General features: G+C 43.2%; 1 long non-coding RNA gene across 6 annotated transcripts; it reads left to right on the forward strand.

Moving 5' to 3' along the window:
- Positions 1 to 6: 6 nt before the first annotated feature.
- LOC123162584 (uncharacterized) lies at positions 7 to 4,115 on the forward strand. 6 transcript variants are annotated; one of them, XR_006481355.1, is made up of 6 exons: positions 28 to 403; positions 575 to 975; positions 1,214 to 1,479; positions 2,012 to 3,227; positions 3,500 to 3,578; positions 3,696 to 4,115. It is a non-coding gene; the product is annotated as an uncharacterized lncRNA (long non-coding RNA). The 6 variants fall into 6 exon arrangements; XR_006481356.1 differs by having other exon boundaries at positions 2,012 to 3,017; positions 3,141 to 3,578; XR_006481354.1 differs by having other exon boundaries at positions 2,012 to 2,153; positions 2,384 to 3,578.
- Positions 4,116 to 4,469: the final 354 nt, after the last annotated feature.

A 4,469-nucleotide genomic window follows, 5' to 3' on the forward strand; every position in this document is an offset into this window, starting at 1 on the left:
TGGGCGGGTGGGAACTGGGAAGGGGGCGAGCGGGACGGGCGGGGCGGCAGATGGGGAGGCGGCTAGGGTTCTACCTGCTGCTGGCGGAAGTAGCAGGGTTTGAAGGAGCGGCAGATGTGGGCATGGTTGCGGTTGGGGAAGGCTCACCGGCTGGGGGACGGCGAGCATCGGTGAGCGCAACGAAAGGAAGCCAGGCATCGGCGTACGGCAACGATTTTGGCGCCTGCGGCATGACGGCGAGTCGCCGCCGAACGCTCAGCGATGGGGCGAGTTGGTTAAGGTGTCAGTGGCGCCTTTGCTTGTCGCCAAGGATGGCACGTGCGCGATCTGAAGTACGACGTCGGCCAACTTCGGCCTCCGAGGCTTCCCTGACACCCTCCTCTACCACTACCTCAATAAAAAGGTGAGCTTCCCACTCTCCATTTTTCCCCAAAACTTCCAATGACTGTTCAAAAAATCATCCAAGGAAGAGTCAGTAGCAGGAGAGTGGCAGTAGCACCAGCCCAAAGCTAAGGAAGATCAACTCCTTTTTGCCATTGGCTTTTAACATCTTGTTCTATGTGATTGTTCTCAGGTCTTCGAAGGATTAGGGCTTAGGGCAACTCGATGGCAGCCAGTCGGAGTTTGCTAAGTTGCATATGCAAGTCCTTTTGAAATATGAAACTTCTGTCTGGTGATGAGCTTCTGCTCATCTTGCTTCTGCTCATCTTGATTGATTCATCTCCAGTGAAGGGGTGTGCCTTTTGATGCATTCATTTTCTCTTTCATACATGGTGTTCATCTTTGTTTTGGAGAACAACACCCTTGCTGATGTTCATCTTCTCTATGTATGCAGGGGGCTTGTCCTTCCATGGTGCTCAGCCACGGACAGATTTGGAGCGAAAATAGGAGATCCTGACAATAATGAGCATGCTAGCGGTGGATCCAAGGATGCATGGTGATTGTGCCAGGTTTGTGCTCTGGCTCTTCTGTTGGGTAAGCTTCTTCACCCTTCTTGTCAAGGAGATGTTCATGTCTAGCTAGGTTCCTATAAAGGGGATTTTTTTCTTTCAGTTCACCAGATGCTGAGATCTAGCTAGGCTTCCATGTAGAAATGTTGTTGTCTTTGAAAGTTTGTTGGGTGCCTCACCCCGTACGAAGGCTGAAATCGGGGGAGCTTGGAATTTATATTTCTATCAGCATAATTTCATGTCCCCTTTCCTATTTTCTGCAGGTACACATGAATCTATGATCCAGATTCTAGCTACACCCTTTACTACAACAATCTCAGGCTTTACTGAAAAGTGTACTGCTTATATAGTTGATATCTTTAATTCATATGGTCGTCCGCTGGATGATCACTGGTCTTCGGTTCATATGGTCACTGGCTGGAAGCTTGCTGTTATGTTTGCTTCATATGGTGGTCGACTGGAAGCTCGCGGTCTGAATGATCTCATTGTCTATGGCCGGCAATACACACTTTTCATTACTACCAGCCAGGTCTTCTCAGAGTGATTGAATAAATTCCATTCCTTTGTGCTGCATTTTACCTTCCATGGTTTTTGCTCAAAATGGCATAATATGCCACTTGCACCACCATTGGTCTTTGAAATTTAGTAACTCCAGTTTTTCATAGATAACAATTGTGCAGTCTTTGTCCTTTCCACTTACCATTACCATTTTTGTGATTATACTTAACTAGAAATTTGTTTGGTACTCATCTAAAAATAGATTCATAATGAGGTCACTTTTGCAATGCATGTGAGTTAAGTTTTTTTTGCATCTGCGGTTATATATGTTTAGTCATTTGTATTGAAAAGTCAGTGCATCTTGGTTGTTTTTGTTGTTGATCCAGGAGGTTCTTGGTTGCTTGGTATTTTTGCTACATGTGCAGTACTATAATATGCTAACCCATATAAACGATGAAGTATATTCTGTTTCGTAGATGAGCAAAGTTTGCTGCATTCATAGTATATATATGTTTTCTTATAGATATATGTATGCCATTAACTGCTATCATTGTGTTTTACAGGGGTTCACGGGCCATCATGATGATATACTTGGTTCTTTAAAGAAGAATGATAAGAACTAACGAGGGTTGTCTTGTCCAAGAGCTCTGCCGCGATGGCATCGCCACTCAGTGATGCCTCAGCAGGAAGGCTAATCGCAGGGAGGTGCGACATGGGTGGCCTAAAAAGCTAATTTGGTGCCCTCTCTCTTTGCCTCTTGTTTCCTCCAGCACCTTGATTTTGATGGCTAATATATTGACTTTCTAAACATCTTTAATTTATAAGGAATGTAGTAGTTATATGCTTTTCATTTATGATAGAGAGATTGAACCTAGGTGTCTTGCTTGCTGCTTTGTAATATAAGCATGATATTTTTCTGCCGACTTTGTGGACAGGCTAACAATGAAAATTTTATCTGTAAAATATGGTGATCCCTATAGTGCTATTTCTGAAGCTTCGCTGTGCTTGCTTTCCCCCAACAAGCAGTAATCCAATCACGGGTGCATCAGGTACTATATCATGTGAGAAAATCAAACTGCTCATTCATAAGACAGGATTTCCGCTCACATTTATCATGCTTCGACACTCACAAAATATCTTGTGAGCATTAATGCCCGCAAGCCCAACCTGAAGAGAGTAAGCATCTCTTCTTATTCTCCCTCTCCCTCAATTTGCTTTTTTGATTGTCTTGATTTGGTATTGTGATATGGTAGTTGTATACTTCTGAGTGTTATTCCATTATTATATCCTCTGAAATGTTAAAACCTGACTAGATCTGGATATTGTATGTATTATTACGTCTACATATGGAGGAGCAGAGCATTGCATCGGACCTTTGCCTGTTGATATATAGTACGTCGTCCTTCTCAAGCACATCGGCTTAACATACTGATGCCACCCATGGTGGCCTTGGGTTCTGATTGAGGCATCAGCCACGGACGTGGGATTGCCAGTTCGTAGTTTTGTTCCACTGAATTTTTCATACTCGAGCTTTTGGGCCTACGCTACAACCAGCAGTATCCAAGACAGGTGGCCGCCTTTTGTACCATGTTCAAAAGGAATTGGTGCTCTGAAATTCAATAATTTTTTGCAGGTTTCCTCTCGGTTGCTCAGGTTCACAATCACAGCAAGTAACCATATGGTTTTCCACAGGCAACTGCGCAACATTATTTTTCAGGAGGACAAGTAATCAACTTATTTCACATTCAGTACACTACAAACAACTGCTGACACAATGAGGTTCAACCATGATCGTAGCCACCGATGTCTAAACGCTCTTATATTTCTTTACAATGGAGTATTTGATAGTTCATAGTTGATAGCACTGAATAAAGTATTCCAGAATATTACTTATGTATCTTATCACTTGCTCTCTATTTTTGCCAGCGTGTATCAGATTGGTTATTGTTGTTTCAATACAGTTTGTGGTTTTAGTATTTTTTTTATCATGCTGAAGCTTTAGTTAGATTTTTTGTGGGAGTTTCAAGAGCAATTTTTTTCTTTGCTTGCAGCCGCTATTTTACTGTTCAACACTGGTATAGTTGAAGAATAATATTTAGAGAAGTCCCCCATCAGCATATCTGAGCTTAGGTACAATTGAACTCTCTTTCTTGATGCCATTTTACTTCATGCTTCACATTTTATTACATGATTCACTTACCCGAACAAATATTCCAACTGCAACCCATATTCCAACGGCGGCCATAGCCGAGACGACATGCATCTACGGGGAGAATCACCATGATGGACTGCATCTGCCCAGACGATCGTTGCGACGGCCACAACGAAGTGCATCTCTCAATTCCAGGATCAACATGCTGGACGAATCCTCCTTTCATGTTAAGTTGCAACAGTGCAAGCAAACACCATGGAGGCTTCTGTAGTTAGGGACGGTGAATCTGCATCAACAGTGCTGGATGGAAATTGCTCGCCGTCCTTCCTCCATAAACCACGTAGGGACCTTGTATTAGCCTCCCCATCTATCCGTCAGGAAGCCCTGACTTTCCCTGCTATTGCTGTCAAAAATGCTACCCTTGTAGCACACGAACTGAACTTAAGTATGTCACATGGAGCTTCAGGTAACAAATCTAAAAGAACCAAAATTAATGTATGGCATGTCTTTCGTCACAACGCCTCTCTCTTATTTTGTATGACCTGATGTTCAATGGAGTGTACCAACTACCAAGTGCTAGAGGGAATTGCACGAACCACCACTTATTGAGGCTAGTGTTGCACAAAACACCTACTATACAAGTTTGTTGCAGAAAGCATCACATATTGGTGTAATACATTGCAGATATGTCTAATCTAGTGTTTAGCTATATTAACATAATTTCAGACAAATGGATCCCGCTTGTAAGTCAATTCTAACCGGCTGATGCAAAGGAATGTGATTTTTATCCGTTTGGGTCGGCCGAGCAGACATGCATGTCCGGGTTTTTTGGGTCGGCCGAGCAGACATGCATGTCCGGGTTTTTTGGG

Source organism: Triticum aestivum, chromosome 7B, assembly GCF_018294505.1.
Source record: "Triticum aestivum cultivar Chinese Spring chromosome 7B, IWGSC CS RefSeq v2.1, whole genome shotgun sequence".
Lineage (NCBI taxonomy): Eukaryota > Viridiplantae > Streptophyta > Magnoliopsida > Poales > Poaceae > Triticum > Triticum aestivum.